At 35.7% G+C, this 15,513-nt stretch overlaps 14 non-coding genes across 14 annotated transcripts; all 14 read left to right on the top strand.

Moving 5' to 3' along the window:
* The first annotated feature begins 89 nt into the window (after window positions 1-89).
* LOC143061596 (5S ribosomal RNA) lies at window positions 90-208 on the top strand. Its single transcript, XR_012974501.1, has one exon. It is a non-coding gene; the product is annotated as a 5S ribosomal RNA (ribosomal RNA).
* A 139-nt stretch (window positions 209-347) lies between these two features.
* On the top strand, window positions 348-466 carry LOC143061595 (5S ribosomal RNA). Its single transcript, XR_012974500.1, has one exon. It is a non-coding gene; the product is annotated as a 5S ribosomal RNA (ribosomal RNA).
* A 1,971-nt stretch (window positions 467-2,437) lies between these two features.
* Window positions 2,438-2,556, top strand: LOC143061594 (5S ribosomal RNA). Its single transcript, XR_012974499.1, has one exon. It is a non-coding gene; the product is annotated as a 5S ribosomal RNA (ribosomal RNA).
* A 139-nt stretch (window positions 2,557-2,695) lies between these two features.
* LOC143061593 (5S ribosomal RNA) lies at window positions 2,696-2,814 on the top strand. The gene has a single exon (XR_012974498.1). It is a non-coding gene; the product is annotated as a 5S ribosomal RNA (ribosomal RNA).
* A 1,971-nt stretch (window positions 2,815-4,785) lies between these two features.
* LOC143061592 (5S ribosomal RNA) lies at window positions 4,786-4,904 on the top strand. The gene has a single exon (XR_012974497.1). It is a non-coding gene; the product is annotated as a 5S ribosomal RNA (ribosomal RNA).
* A 139-nt stretch (window positions 4,905-5,043) lies between these two features.
* LOC143061591 (5S ribosomal RNA) lies at window positions 5,044-5,162 on the top strand. Its single transcript, XR_012974496.1, has one exon. It is a non-coding gene; the product is annotated as a 5S ribosomal RNA (ribosomal RNA).
* A 1,971-nt stretch (window positions 5,163-7,133) lies between these two features.
* LOC143061590 (5S ribosomal RNA) lies at window positions 7,134-7,252 on the top strand. The gene has a single exon (XR_012974495.1). It is a non-coding gene; the product is annotated as a 5S ribosomal RNA (ribosomal RNA).
* Window positions 7,253-7,391: 139 nt separating this feature from the next.
* Window positions 7,392-7,510, top strand: LOC143061588 (5S ribosomal RNA). The gene has a single exon (XR_012974493.1). It is a non-coding gene; the product is annotated as a 5S ribosomal RNA (ribosomal RNA).
* Window positions 7,511-9,481: 1,971 nt separating this feature from the next.
* LOC143061587 (5S ribosomal RNA) lies at window positions 9,482-9,600 on the top strand. Its single transcript, XR_012974492.1, has one exon. It is a non-coding gene; the product is annotated as a 5S ribosomal RNA (ribosomal RNA).
* Window positions 9,601-9,739: 139 nt separating this feature from the next.
* Window positions 9,740-9,858, top strand: LOC143061585 (5S ribosomal RNA). Its single transcript, XR_012974491.1, has one exon. It is a non-coding gene; the product is annotated as a 5S ribosomal RNA (ribosomal RNA).
* A 1,971-nt stretch (window positions 9,859-11,829) lies between these two features.
* Window positions 11,830-11,948, top strand: LOC143061584 (5S ribosomal RNA). The gene has a single exon (XR_012974490.1). It is a non-coding gene; the product is annotated as a 5S ribosomal RNA (ribosomal RNA).
* Window positions 11,949-12,087: 139 nt separating this feature from the next.
* Window positions 12,088-12,206, top strand: LOC143061583 (5S ribosomal RNA). Its single transcript, XR_012974489.1, has one exon. It is a non-coding gene; the product is annotated as a 5S ribosomal RNA (ribosomal RNA).
* Window positions 12,207-14,177: 1,971 nt separating this feature from the next.
* LOC143061582 (5S ribosomal RNA) lies at window positions 14,178-14,296 on the top strand. The gene has a single exon (XR_012974488.1). It is a non-coding gene; the product is annotated as a 5S ribosomal RNA (ribosomal RNA).
* A 139-nt stretch (window positions 14,297-14,435) lies between these two features.
* On the top strand, window positions 14,436-14,554 carry LOC143061581 (5S ribosomal RNA). Its single transcript, XR_012974487.1, has one exon. It is a non-coding gene; the product is annotated as a 5S ribosomal RNA (ribosomal RNA).
* The last annotated feature ends 959 nt before the right edge of the window (window positions 14,555-15,513 follow it).

The raw sequence follows: 15,513 nt of genomic DNA, 5'->3' as shown, positions 1-15,513 counted from the left end.
ACCTGAAAAAATTTTTTTTATACAAATTCTAGATCTGTTCAAAATTGCTACTTCCTAACTTTATATATCAAAAATTTTAACACTTCTGTGTCTACGACCATATCACGTTGAAAACACCGGTTCTCGTCCGATCACCGAAGTTAAGCAACGTCGAGCCCGGTTAGTACTTGGATGGGTGACCGCCTGGGAATACCGGGTGTTGTAGACATTTTTTGTACCTATAATTTTGCATTTCTACCAAACAATTAATGTGAAGTTTTGCTTCAGAAAAAAATCTGTTTTATATAAATTTCTTCTCAAAAATGCTACTACCTAACCTTATATATCAAAAATTTTAACACTTCTGTGTCTACGACCATATCACGTTGAAAACACCGGTTCTCGTCCGATCACCGAAGTTAAGCAACGTCGAGCCCGGTTAGTACTTGGATGGGTGACCGCCTGGGAATACCGGGTGTTGTAGACATTTTTTTACTTATAATTTTGCATTCCTACCAAACATAATTGTTCTATGATTTTTTTTACTAATTTACTTGGATGTAATATTCAACATATCTAGCTATCAATGAATGAAGAAAACAGAAAATAAATCATTCATAAATTTATTTATTTTTCAATACCCATCTGCATGGTGAAATATTTTTACGTGAAATACATGCAAGTCAAGTTATATACACTTAAGAATTCCACTCCTTCCACATGCATGTGGCTACATATATTTTTTTTTTTAAATTAGGTCGTCTGTGATAATATGGTATCCGCCATTTGTCGTCATTTGAAATCGCCTCTTTCTTTTTGACCAGGGCTTATATGATTCACTATTTTTCTGAAAGGATTCTGATTAGCAAAAATTCATTATAGCAAAAACAAATAATAAACAATAAATACTAATTATAGCTTGTAAAGTTCCAGTAAAAAATTCGAATATTTGAAACGTCTTTCATCTCGGTCAAGGAAGTCCCGCTTTCGAAGTTTGCCATCTTTGTGTGCTTTCATATCGAAGGCAAAATCTAAATTTCTGGGAAGTCTCTTTATTTCTACGTATATCTGAAAGCAAAAACATATAAAGAAATGATTTTACTACAAATGTATATCATTTTTACGGCACAATCTAGTTTTTGTGAAATAATACAACACGTTTTCTGATGAAGAATCGCACGAGAGAAATTGACAAGTTGTACATTAATCGTAAATATTTCTTCACTCGTGGTATTTTGTTTAATTCTTATGATATATTCTGAAAGAAAAATTCCTGCTGAAGATTTTCGTGTATGATTTATATATCAAAAAGTACAATTTATTTGAAACAAATGATTAAAACTTGTCGAACAAGCACACAGATTTTCTTGTCGATCTGTTTGAATTAGATTGTCATGAAAGTTTAAGGGTGCTCTCGTCGAGGTCCGCGTTAGATAGATAATTACACTATGTCAGTGAGGTTTGGAAAACATTGTAATCTGTCGTTCATTCGCACACATCGTTCAACAACCAAAACCGCAAAATGTCAGACGCACCAGCACCAGTAGTAAAGACCCCAGCTAAGTCACCAAAGAAGAAAGCTGCAGCTAAACCAAAGAAAGTAGCTACTCATCCAAAATACAGCGAGATGGTCGGAAAGGCTATATCTGCTTTGAAAGAGCGTGGAGGCTCCAGCCGTCAAGCCATCCTTAAGTATATCTTAGCAAACTTCAGCGTTGGTAGCGATGCAAAAACAGTAAACACTCACTTGAAGTTAGCTCTGAAATCAGGAGTGAAGAGCAACAGCTTGAAACAGTCGAAGGGTACCGGCGCTTCTGGAAGCTTTAAGATTGGGGAAGTGGCTAAACCAGCTAAGAAACCAGCAAAGAAAGTAGTTAAACCTAAAGCCGCCAAGCCAAAGAAGGCAAAGACACCTACCAAAAAGACTGCCGCAAAGAAACCTGCAGCAAAGAAACCAGCAGGTGAAAAGAAAGCAGCTAAACCAAAAGCAAAGAAACCAGCTGCAAAGAAACCTGCTGCAAAACCTGCTGCCAAATCTGCAAAGAAAGCCACAAAATCTCCCAAGAAGACAAAGGCTGCAGCTAAACCAAAGAAGGCAAAGACACCAAAGAAGAAGTAAATAAAGGAAGCATCCTGAAGCTTTTAAAGCTTAAACAGCCCTTTTAAGGGCTACCAAAATTTTTCAAAAAGAGTCTGAAATTGTTGCATGGTATTAGTCACAAATAAAATATAGCTTGTCCCATATTCTAAATCTCTCTTTTCTTCTCTGCAATTTTTTTCTACTATAAAGTCCATGTGTACTTGCTTAGTTTTACTATCTTCCACTCTCTGGATCGTGCAGTAAGTGTTTAGTTTTGCTTCTATCTTAAACCTGAAAAAATTTTTTTTATACAAATTCTAGATCTGTTCAAAATTGCTACTTCCTAACTTTATATATCAAAAATTTTAACACTTCTGTGTCTACGACCATATCACGTTGAAAACACCGGTTCTCGTCCGATCACCGAAGTTAAGCAACGTCGAGCCCGGTTAGTACTTGGATGGGTGACCGCCTGGGAATACCGGGTGTTGTAGACATTTTTTGTACCTATAATTTTGCATTTCTACCAAACAATTAATGTGAAGTTTTGCTTCAGAAAAAAATCTGTTTTATATAAATTTCTTCTCAAAAATGCTACTACCTAACCTTATATATCAAAAATTTTAACACTTCTGTGTCTACGACCATATCACGTTGAAAACACCGGTTCTCGTCCGATCACCGAAGTTAAGCAACGTCGAGCCCGGTTAGTACTTGGATGGGTGACCGCCTGGGAATACCGGGTGTTGTAGACATTTTTTTACTTATAATTTTGCATTCCTACCAAACATAATTGTTCTATGATTTTTTTTACCAATTTACTTGGATGTAATATTCAACATATCTAGCTATCAATGAATGAAGAAAACAGAAAATAAATCATTCATAAATTTATTTATTTTTCAATACCCATCTGCATGGTGAAATATTTTTACGTGAAATACATGCAAGTCAAGTTATATACACTTAAGAATTCCACTCCTTCCACATGCATGTGGCTACATATATTTTTTTTTTTAAATTAGGTCGTCTGTGATAATATGGTATCCGCCATTTGTCGTCATTTGAAATCGCCTCTTTCTTTTTGACCAGGGCTTATATGATTCACTATTTTTCTGAAAGGATTCTGATTAGCAAAAATTCATTATAGCAAAAACAAATAATAAACAATAAATACTAATTATAGCTTGTAAAGTTCCAGTAAAAAATTCGAATATTTGAAACGTCTTTCATCTCGGTCAAGGAAGTCCCGCTTTCGAAGTTTGCCATCTTTGTGTGCTTTCATATCGAAGGCAAAATCTAAATTTCTGGGAAGTCTCTTTATTTCTACGTATATCTGAAAGCAAAAACATATAAAGAAATGATTTTACTACAAATGTATATCATTTTTACGGCACAATCTAGTTTTTGTGAAATAATACAACACGTTTTCTGATGAAGAATCGCACGAGAGAAATTGACAAGTTGTACATTAATCGTAAATATTTCTTCACTCGTGGTATTTTGTTTAATTCTTATGATATATTCTGAAAGAAAAATTCCTGCTGAAGATTTTCGTGTATGATTTATATATCAAAAAGTACAATTTATTTGAAACAAATGATTAAAACTTGTCGAACAAGCACACAGATTTTCTTGTCGATCTGTTTGAATTAGATTGTCATGAAAGTTTAAGGGTGCTCTCGTCGAGGTCCGCGTTAGATAGATAATTACACTATGTCAGTGAGGTTTGGAAAACATTGTAATCTGTCGTTCATTCGCACACATCGTTCAACAACCAAAACCGCAAAATGTCAGACGCACCAGCACCAGTAGTAAAGACCCCAGCTAAGTCACCAAAGAAGAAAGCTGCAGCTAAACCAAAGAAAGTAGCTACTCATCCAAAATACAGCGAGATGGTCGGAAAGGCTATATCTGCTTTGAAAGAGCGTGGAGGCTCCAGCCGTCAAGCCATCCTTAAGTATATCTTAGCAAACTTCAGCGTTGGTAGCGATGCAAAAACAGTAAACACTCACTTGAAGTTAGCTCTGAAATCAGGAGTGAAGAGCAACAGCTTGAAACAGTCGAAGGGTACCGGCGCTTCTGGAAGCTTTAAGATTGGGGAAGTGGCTAAACCAGCTAAGAAACCAGCAAAGAAAGTAGTTAAACCTAAAGCCGCCAAGCCAAAGAAGGCAAAGACACCTACCAAAAAGACTGCCGCAAAGAAACCTGCAGCAAAGAAACCAGCAGGTGAAAAGAAAGCAGCTAAACCAAAAGCAAAGAAACCAGCTGCAAAGAAACCTGCTGCAAAACCTGCTGCCAAATCTGCAAAGAAAGCCACAAAATCTCCCAAGAAGACAAAGGCTGCAGCTAAACCAAAGAAGGCAAAGACACCAAAGAAGAAGTAAATAAAGGAAGCATCCTGAAGCTTTTAAAGCTTAAACAGCCCTTTTAAGGGCTACCAAAATTTTTCAAAAAGAGTCTGAAATTGTTGCATGGTATTAGTCACAAATAAAATATAGCTTGTCCCATATTCTAAATCTCTCTTTTCTTCTCTGCAATTTTTTTCTACTATAAAGTCCATGTGTACTTGCTTAGTTTTACTAGCTTCCACTCTCTGGATCGTGCAGTAAGTGTTTAGTTTTGCTTCTATCTTAAACCTGAAAAAATTTTTTTTATACAAATTCTAGATCTGTTCAAAATTGCTACTTCCTAACTTTATATATCAAAAATTTTAACACTTCTGTGTCTACGACCATATCACGTTGAAAACACCGGTTCTCGTCCGATCACCGAAGTTAAGCAACGTCGAGCCCGGTTAGTACTTGGATGGGTGACCGCCTGGGAATACCGGGTGTTGTAGACATTTTTTGTACCTATAATTTTGCATTTCTACCAAACAATTAATGTGAAGTTTTGCTTCAGAAAAAAATCTGTTTTATATAAATTTCTTCTCAAAAATGCTACTACCTAACCTTATATATCAAAAATTTTAACACTTCTGTGTCTACGACCATATCACGTTGAAAACACCGGTTCTCGTCCGATCACCGAAGTTAAGCAACGTCGAGCCCGGTTAGTACTTGGATGGGTGACCGCCTGGGAATACCGGGTGTTGTAGACATTTTTTTACTTATAATTTTGCATTCCTACCAAACATAATTGTTCTATGATTTTTTTTACTAATTTACTTGGATGTAATATTCAACATATCTAGCTATCAATGAATGAAGAAAACAGAAAATAAATCATTCATAAATTTATTTATTTTTCAATACCCATCTGCATGGTGAAATATTTTTACGTGAAATACATGCAAGTCAAGTTATATACACTTAAGAATTCCACTCCTTCCACATGCATGTGGCTACATATATTTTTTTTTTTAAATTAGGTCGTCTGTGATAATATGGTATCCGCCATTTGTCGTCATTTGAAATCGCCTCTTTCTTTTTGACCAGGGCTTATATGATTCACTATTTTTCTGAAAGGATTCTGATTAGCAAAAATTCATTATAGCAAAAACAAATAATAAACAATAAATACTAATTATAGCTTGTAAAGTTCCAGTAAAAAATTCGAATATTTGAAACGTCTTTCATCTCGGTCAAGGAAGTCCCGCTTTCGAAGTTTGCCATCTTTGTGTGCTTTCATATCGAAGGCAAAATCTAAATTTCTGGGAAGTCTCTTTATTTCTACGTATATCTGAAAGCAAAAACATATAAAGAAATGATTTTACTACAAATGTATATCATTTTTACGGCACAATCTAGTTTTTGTGAAATAATACAACACGTTTTCTGATGAAGAATCGCACGAGAGAAATTGACAAGTTGTACATTAATCGTAAATATTTCTTCACTCGTGGTATTTTGTTTAATTCTTATGATATATTCTGAAAGAAAAATTCCTGCTGAAGATTTTCGTGTATGATTTATATATCAAAAAGTACAATTTATTTGAAACAAATGATTAAAACTTGTCGAACAAGCACACAGATTTTCTTGTCGATCTGTTTGAATTAGATTGTCATGAAAGTTTAAGGGTGCTCTCGTCGAGGTCCGCGTTAGATAGATAATTACACTATGTCAGTGAGGTTTGGAAAACATTGTAATCTGTCGTTCATTCGCACACATCGTTCAACAACCAAAACCGCAAAATGTCAGACGCACCAGCACCAGTAGTAAAGACCCCAGCTAAGTCACCAAAGAAGAAAGCTGCAGCTAAACCAAAGAAAGTAGCTACTCATCCAAAATACAGCGAGATGGTCGGAAAGGCTATATCTGCTTTGAAAGAGCGTGGAGGCTCCAGCCGTCAAGCCATCCTTAAGTATATCTTAGCAAACTTCAGCGTTGGTAGCGATGCAAAAACAGTAAACACTCACTTGAAGTTAGCTCTGAAATCAGGAGTGAAGAGCAACAGCTTGAAACAGTCGAAGGGTACCGGCGCTTCTGGAAGCTTTAAGATTGGGGAAGTGGCTAAACCAGCTAAGAAACCAGCAAAGAAAGTAGTTAAACCTAAAGCCGCCAAGCCAAAGAAGGCAAAGACACCTACCAAAAAGACTGCCGCAAAGAAACCTGCAGCAAAGAAACCAGCAGGTGAAAAGAAAGCAGCTAAACCAAAAGCAAAGAAACCAGCTGCAAAGAAACCTGCTGCAAAACCTGCTGCCAAATCTGCAAAGAAAGCCACAAAATCTCCCAAGAAGACAAAGGCTGCAGCTAAACCAAAGAAGGCAAAGACACCAAAGAAGAAGTAAATAAAGGAAGCATCCTGAAGCTTTTAAAGCTTAAACAGCCCTTTTAAGGGCTACCAAAATTTTTCAAAAAGAGTCTGAAATTGTTGCATGGTATTAGTCACAAATAAAATATAGCTTGTCCCATATTCTAAATCTCTCTTTTCTTCTCTGCAATTTTTTTCTACTATAAAGTCCATGTGTACTTGCTTAGTTTTACTAGCTTCCACTCTCTGGATCGTGCAGTAAGTGTTTAGTTTTGCTTCTATCTTAAACCTGAAAAAATTTTTTTTATACAAATTCTAGATCTGTTCAAAATTGCTACTTCCTAACTTTATATATCAAAAATTTTAACACTTCTGTGTCTACGACCATATCACGTTGAAAACACCGGTTCTCGTCCGATCACCGAAGTTAAGCAACGTCGAGCCCGGTTAGTACTTGGATGGGTGACCGCCTGGGAATACCGGGTGTTGTAGACATTTTTTGTACCTATAATTTTGCATTTCTACCAAACAATTAATGTGAAGTTTTGCTTCAGAAAAAAATCTGTTTTATATAAATTTCTTCTCAAAAATGCTACTACCTAACCTTATATATCAAAAATTTTAACACTTCTGTGTCTACGACCATATCACGTTGAAAACACCGGTTCTCGTCCGATCACCGAAGTTAAGCAACGTCGAGCCCGGTTAGTACTTGGATGGGTGACCGCCTGGGAATACCGGGTGTTGTAGACATTTTTTTACTTATAATTTTGCATTCCTACCAAACATAATTGTTCTATGATTTTTTTTACTAATTTACTTGGATGTAATATTCAACATATCTAGCTATCAATGAATGAAGAAAACAGAAAATAAATCATTCATAAATTTATTTATTTTTCAATACCCATCTGCATGGTGAAATATTTTTACGTGAAATACATGCAAGTCAAGTTATATACACTTAAGAATTCCACTCCTTCCACATGCATGTGGCTACATATATTTTTTTTTTTAAATTAGGTCGTCTGTGATAATATGGTATCCGCCATTTGTCGTCATTTGAAATCGCCTCTTTCTTTTTGACCAGGGCTTATATGATTCACTATTTTTCTGAAAGGATTCTGATTAGCAAAAATTCATTATAGCAAAAACAAATAATAAACAATAAATACTAATTATAGCTTGTAAAGTTCCAGTAAAAAATTCGAATATTTGAAACGTCTTTCATCTCGGTCAAGGAAGTCCCGCTTTCGAAGTTTGCCATCTTTGTGTGCTTTCATATCGAAGGCAAAATCTAAATTTCTGGGAAGTCTCTTTATTTCTACGTATATCTGAAAGCAAAAACATATAAAGAAATGATTTTACTACAAATGTATATCATTTTTACGGCACAATCTAGTTTTTGTGAAATAATACAACACGTTTTCTGATGAAGAATCGCACGAGAGAAATTGACAAGTTGTACATTAATCGTAAATATTTCTTCACTCGTGGTATTTTGTTTAATTCTTATGATATATTCTGAAAGAAAAATTCCTGCTGAAGATTTTCGTGTATGATTTATATATCAAAAAGTACAATTTATTTGAAACAAATGATTAAAACTTGTCGAACAAGCACACAGATTTTCTTGTCGATCTGTTTGAATTAGATTGTCATGAAAGTTTAAGGGTGCTCTCGTCGAGGTCCGCGTTAGATAGATAATTACACTATGTCAGTGAGGTTTGGAAAACATTGTAATCTGTCGTTCATTCGCACACATCGTTCAACAACCAAAACCGCAAAATGTCAGACGCACCAGCACCAGTAGTAAAGACCCCAGCTAAGTCACCAAAGAAGAAAGCTGCAGCTAAACCAAAGAAAGTAGCTACTCATCCAAAATACAGCGAGATGGTCGGAAAGGCTATATCTGCTTTGAAAGAGCGTGGAGGCTCCAGCCGTCAAGCCATCCTTAAGTATATCTTAGCAAACTTCAGCGTTGGTAGCGATGCAAAAACAGTAAACACTCACTTGAAGTTAGCTCTGAAATCAGGAGTGAAGAGCAACAGCTTGAAACAGTCGAAGGGTACCGGCGCTTCTGGAAGCTTTAAGATTGGGGAAGTGGCTAAACCAGCTAAGAAACCAGCAAAGAAAGTAGTTAAACCTAAAGCCGCCAAGCCAAAGAAGGCAAAGACACCTACCAAAAAGACTGCCGCAAAGAAACCTGCAGCAAAGAAACCAGCAGGTGAAAAGAAAGCAGCTAAACCAAAAGCAAAGAAACCAGCTGCAAAGAAACCTGCTGCAAAACCTGCTGCCAAATCTGCAAAGAAAGCCACAAAATCTCCCAAGAAGACAAAGGCTGCAGCTAAACCAAAGAAGGCAAAGACACCAAAGAAGAAGTAAATAAAGGAAGCATCCTGAAGCTTTTAAAGCTTAAACAGCCCTTTTAAGGGCTACCAAAATTTTTCAAAAAGAGTCTGAAATTGTTGCATGGTATTAGTCACAAATAAAATATAGCTTGTCCCATATTCTAAATCTCTCTTTTCTTCTCTGCAATTTTTTTCTACTATAAAGTCCATGTGTACTTGCTTAGTTTTACTATCTTCCACTCTCTGGATCGTGCAGTAAGTGTTTAGTTTTGCTTCTATCTTAAACCTGAAAAAATTTTTTTTATACAAATTCTAGATCTGTTCAAAATTGCTACTTCCTAACTTTATATATCAAAAATTTTAACACTTCTGTGTCTACGACCATATCACGTTGAAAACACCGGTTCTCGTCCGATCACCGAAGTTAAGCAACGTCGAGCCCGGTTAGTACTTGGATGGGTGACCGCCTGGGAATACCGGGTGTTGTAGACATTTTTTGTACCTATAATTTTGCATTTCTACCAAACAATTAATGTGAAGTTTTGCTTCAGAAAAAAATCTGTTTTATATAAATTTCTTCTCAAAAATGCTACTACCTAACCTTATATATCAAAAATTTTAACACTTCTGTGTCTACGACCATATCACGTTGAAAACACCGGTTCTCGTCCGATCACCGAAGTTAAGCAACGTCGAGCCCGGTTAGTACTTGGATGGGTGACCGCCTGGGAATACCGGGTGTTGTAGACATTTTTTTACTTATAATTTTGCATTCCTACCAAACATAATTGTTCTATGATTTTTTTTACCAATTTACTTGGATGTAATATTCAACATATCTAGCTATCAATGAATGAAGAAAACAGAAAATAAATCATTCATAAATTTATTTATTTTTCAATACCCATCTGCATGGTGAAATATTTTTACGTGAAATACATGCAAGTCAAGTTATATACACTTAAGAATTCCACTCCTTCCACATGCATGTGGCTACATATATTTTTTTTTTTAAATTAGGTCGTCTGTGATAATATGGTATCCGCCATTTGTCGTCATTTGAAATCGCCTCTTTCTTTTTGACCAGGGCTTATATGATTCACTATTTTTCTGAAAGGATTCTGATTAGCAAAAATTCATTATAGCAAAAACAAATAATAAACAATAAATACTAATTATAGCTTGTAAAGTTCCAGTAAAAAATTCGAATATTTGAAACGTCTTTCATCTCGGTCAAGGAAGTCCCGCTTTCGAAGTTTGCCATCTTTGTGTGCTTTCATATCGAAGGCAAAATCTAAATTTCTGGGAAGTCTCTTTATTTCTACGTATATCTGAAAGCAAAAACATATAAAGAAATGATTTTACTACAAATGTATATCATTTTTACGGCACAATCTAGTTTTTGTGAAATAATACAACACGTTTTCTGATGAAGAATCGCACGAGAGAAATTGACAAGTTGTACATTAATCGTAAATATTTCTTCACTCGTGGTATTTTGTTTAATTCTTATGATATATTCTGAAAGAAAAATTCCTGCTGAAGATTTTCGTGTATGATTTATATATCAAAAAGTACAATTTATTTGAAACAAATGATTAAAACTTGTCGAACAAGCACACAGATTTTCTTGTCGATCTGTTTGAATTAGATTGTCATGAAAGTTTAAGGGTGCTCTCGTCGAGGTCCGCGTTAGATAGATAATTACACTATGTCAGTGAGGTTTGGAAAACATTGTAATCTGTCGTTCATTCGCACACATCGTTCAACAACCAAAACCGCAAAATGTCAGACGCACCAGCACCAGTAGTAAAGACCCCAGCTAAGTCACCAAAGAAGAAAGCTGCAGCTAAACCAAAGAAAGTAGCTACTCATCCAAAATACAGCGAGATGGTCGGAAAGGCTATATCTGCTTTGAAAGAGCGTGGAGGCTCCAGCCGTCAAGCCATCCTTAAGTATATCTTAGCAAACTTCAGCGTTGGTAGCGATGCAAAAACAGTAAACACTCACTTGAAGTTAGCTCTGAAATCAGGAGTGAAGAGCAACAGCTTGAAACAGTCGAAGGGTACCGGCGCTTCTGGAAGCTTTAAGATTGGGGAAGTGGCTAAACCAGCTAAGAAACCAGCAAAGAAAGTAGTTAAACCTAAAGCCGCCAAGCCAAAGAAGGCAAAGACACCTACCAAAAAGACTGCCGCAAAGAAACCTGCAGCAAAGAAACCAGCAGGTGAAAAGAAAGCAGCTAAACCAAAAGCAAAGAAACCAGCTGCAAAGAAACCTGCTGCAAAACCTGCTGCCAAATCTGCAAAGAAAGCCACAAAATCTCCCAAGAAGACAAAGGCTGCAGCTAAACCAAAGAAGGCAAAGACACCAAAGAAGAAGTAAATAAAGGAAGCATCCTGAAGCTTTTAAAGCTTAAACAGCCCTTTTAAGGGCTACCAAAATTTTTCAAAAAGAGTCTGAAATTGTTGCATGGTATTAGTCACAAATAAAATATAGCTTGTCCCATATTCTAAATCTCTCTTTTCTTCTCTGCAATTTTTTTCTACTATAAAGTCCATGTGTACTTGCTTAGTTTTACTAGCTTCCACTCTCTGGATCGTGCAGTAAGTGTTTAGTTTTGCTTCTATCTTAAACCTGAAAAAATTTTTTTTATACAAATTCTAGATCTGTTCAAAATTGCTACTTCCTAACTTTATATATCAAAAATTTTAACACTTCTGTGTCTACGACCATATCACGTTGAAAACACCGGTTCTCGTCCGATCACCGAAGTTAAGCAACGTCGAGCCCGGTTAGTACTTGGATGGGTGACCGCCTGGGAATACCGGGTGTTGTAGACATTTTTTGTACCTATAATTTTGCATTTCTACCAAACAATTAATGTGAAGTTTTGCTTCAGAAAAAAATCTGTTTTATATAAATTTCTTCTCAAAAATGCTACTACCTAACCTTATATATCAAAAATTTTAACACTTCTGTGTCTACGACCATATCACGTTGAAAACACCGGTTCTCGTCCGATCACCGAAGTTAAGCAACGTCGAGCCCGGTTAGTACTTGGATGGGTGACCGCCTGGGAATACCGGGTGTTGTAGACATTTTTTTACTTATAATTTTGCATTCCTACCAAACATAATTGTTCTATGATTTTTTTTACTAATTTACTTGGATGTAATATTCAACATATCTAGCTATCAATGAATGAAGAAAACAGAAAATAAATCATTCATAAATTTATTTATTTTTCAATACCCATCTGCATGGTGAAATATTTTTACGTGAAATACATGCAAGTCAAGTTATATACACTTAAGAATTCCACTCCTTCCACATGCATGTGGCTACATATATTTTTTTTTTTAAATTAGGTCGTCTGTGATAATATGGTATCCGCCATTTGTCGTCATTTGAAATCGCCTCTTTCTTTTTGACCAGGGCTTATATGATTCACTATTTTTCTGAAAGGATTCTGATTAGCAAAAATTCATTATAGCAAAAACAAATAATAAACAATAAATACTAATTATAGCTTGTAAAGTTCCAGTAAAAAATTCGAATATTTGAAACGTCTTTCATCTCGGTCAAGGAAGTCCCGCTTTCGAAGTTTGCCATCTTTGTGTGCTTTCATATCGAAGGCAAAATCTAAATTTCTGGGAAGTCTCTTTATTTCTACGTATATCTGAAAGCAAAAACATATAAAGAAATGATTTTACTACAAATGTATATCATTTTTACGGCACAATCTAGTTTTTGTGAAATAATACAACACGTTTTCTGATGAAGAATCGCACGAGAGAAATTGACAAGTTGTACATTAATCGTAAATATTTCTTCACTCGTGGTATTTTGTTTAATTCTTATGATATATTCTGAAAGAAAAATTCCTGCTGAAGATTTTCGTGTATGATTTATATATCAAAAAGTACAATTTATTTGAAACAAATGATTAAAACTTGTCGAACAAGCACACAGATTTTCTTGTCGATCTGTTTGAATTAGATTGTCATGAAAGTTTAAGGGTGCTCTCGTCGAGGTCCGCGTTAGATAGATAATTACACTATGTCAGTGAGGTTTGGAAAACATTGTAATCTGTCGTTCATTCGCACACATCGTTCAACAACCAAAACCGCAAAATGTCAGACGCACCAGCACCAGTAGTAAAGACCCCAGCTAAGTCACCAAAGAAGAAAGCTGCAGCTAAACCAAAGAAAGTAGCTACTCATCCAAAATACAGCGAGATGGTCGGAAAGGCTATATCTGCTTTGAAAGAGCGTGGAGGCTCCAGCCGTCAAGCCATCCTTAAGTATATCTTAGCAAACTTCAGCGTTGGTAGCGATGCAAAAACAGTAAACACTCACTTGAAGTTAGCTCTGAAATCAGGAGTGAAGAGCAACAGCTTGAAACAGTCGAAGGGTACCGGCGCTTCTGGAAGCTTTAAGATTGGGGAAGTGGCTAAACCAGCTAAGAAACCAGCAAAGAAAGTAGTTAAACCTAAAGCCGCCAAGCCAAAGAAGGCAAAGACACCTACCAAAAAGACTGCCGCAAAGAAACCTGCAGCAAAGAAACCAGCAGGTGAAAAGAAAGCAGCTAAACCAAAAGCAAAGAAACCAGCTGCAAAGAAACCTGCTGCAAAACCTGCTGCCAAATCTGCAAAGAAAGCCACAAAATCTCCCAAGAAGACAAAGGCTGCAGCTAAACCAAAGAAGGCAAAGACACCAAAGAAGAAGTAAATAAAGGAAGCATCCTGAAGCTTTTAAAGCTTAAACAGCCCTTTTAAGGGCTACCAAAATTTTTCAAAAAGAGTCTGAAATTGTTGCATGGTATTAGTCACAAATAAAATATAGCTTGTCCCATATTCTAAATCTCTCTTTTCTTCTCTGCAATTTTTTTCTACTATAAAGTCCATGTGTACTTGCTTAGTTTTACTATCTTCCACTCTCTGGATCGTGCAGTAAGTGTTTAGTTTTGCTTCTATCTTAAACCTGAAAAAATTTTTTTTATACAAATTCTAGATCTGTTCAAAATTGCTACTTCCTAACTTTATATATCAAAAATTTTAACACTTCTGTGTCTACGACCATATCACGTTGAAAACACCGGTTCTCGTCCGATCACCGAAGTTAAGCAACGTCGAGCCCGGTTAGTACTTGGATGGGTGACCGCCTGGGAATACCGGGTGTTGTAGACATTTTTTGTACCTATAATTTTGCATTTCTACCAAACAATTAATGTGAAGTTTTGCTTCAGAAAAAAATCTGTTTTATATAAATTTCTTCTCAAAAATGCTACTACCTAACCTTATATATCAAAAATTTTAACACTTCTGTGTCTACGACCATATCACGTTGAAAACACCGGTTCTCGTCCGATCACCGAAGTTAAGCAACGTCGAGCCCGGTTAGTACTTGGATGGGTGACCGCCTGGGAATACCGGGTGTTGTAGACATTTTTTTACTTATAATTTTGCATTCCTACCAAACATAATTGTTCTATGATTTTTTTTACCAATTTACTTGGATGTAATATTCAACATATCTAGCTATCAATGAATGAAGAAAACAGAAAATAAATCATTCATAAATTTATTTATTTTTCAATACCCATCTGCATGGTGAAATATTTTTACGTGAAATACATGCAAGTCAAGTTATATACACTTAAGAATTCCACTCCTTCCACATGCATGTGGCTACATATATTTTTTTTTTTAAATTAGGTCGTCTGTGATAATATGGTATCCGCCATTTGTCGTCATTTGAAATCGCCTCTTTCTTTTTGACCAGGGCTTATATGATTCACTATTTTTCTGAAAGGATTCTGATTAGCAAAAATTCATTATAGCAAAAACAAATAATAAACAATAAATACTAATTATAGCTTGTAAAGTTCCAGTAAAAAATTCGAATATTTGAAACGTCTTTCATCTCGGTCAAGGAAGTCCCGCTTTCGAAGTTTGCCATCTTTGTGTGCTTTCATATCGAAGGCAAAATCTAAATTTCTGGGAAGTCTCTTTATTTCTACGTATATCTGAAAGCAAAAACATATAAAGAAATGATTTTACTACAAATGTATATCATTTTTACGGCACAATCTAGTTTTTTTGAAATAATACAACACGTTTTCTGATGAAGAATCGCACGAGAGAAATTGACAAGTTGTACATTAATCGTAAATATTTCTTCACTCGTGGTATTTTGTTTAATTCTTATGATATATTCTGAAAGAAAAATTCCTGCTGAAGATTTTCGTGTATGATTTATATATCAAAAAGTACAATTTATTTGAAACAAATGATTAAAACTTGTCGAACAAGCACACAGATTTTCTTGTCGATCTGTTTGAATTAGATTGTCATGAAAGTTTAAGGGTGCTCTCGTCGAGGTCCGCGTTAGATAGATAATTACA

This window comes from Mytilus galloprovincialis, chromosome 1, assembly GCF_965363235.1.
Source record: "Mytilus galloprovincialis chromosome 1, xbMytGall1.hap1.1, whole genome shotgun sequence".
Taxonomy (NCBI): Eukaryota; Metazoa; Mollusca; class Bivalvia; order Mytilida; family Mytilidae; genus Mytilus; species Mytilus galloprovincialis.
Note: the sequence above shows the minus strand (reverse complement) of the source record. Positions and strands in the feature narration are given on the sequence as shown.